A 430-nucleotide genomic window follows, 5' to 3' on the forward strand; every position below is an offset into this window, starting at 1 on the left:
AAAAGATTAGGAGACTAATTTTAATAATAAAAATATATTAAAAATTAAATTGTTCGACTAAATTTAACTAAAAAATTTGTAAAAATTTTTGCACTTAATGTAATAAAATTAAACTCAATAAAAAATGGATAACCATCACAGTCTACTCTATCCAATCTAAATATGCATAATAACTTAATTAAGTTATTGATTGATCTATCTCATGTCAAGAACATGCATGCCAAATAAGATGATTAACTGCATGACTTTTATCATATCATAGTAAAATAATATTCAACCACTACAATTCTACAAGTATATTATTAAGTCAACAACTTATACTCTTATACTAATAATGGAGTCTATTTCAAAAAACAAAAAAGTAAAACAAAATAAAACAAAATAAAAAATTAACCTATGTAAGATCATAATTTTTTTTTAATAATTATAA

The sequence above is a fragment of the Arachis ipaensis genome, chromosome B03, assembly GCF_000816755.2.
Source record: "Arachis ipaensis cultivar K30076 chromosome B03, Araip1.1, whole genome shotgun sequence".
In the NCBI taxonomy this organism is placed as follows: Eukaryota; Viridiplantae; Streptophyta; class Magnoliopsida; order Fabales; family Fabaceae; genus Arachis; species Arachis ipaensis.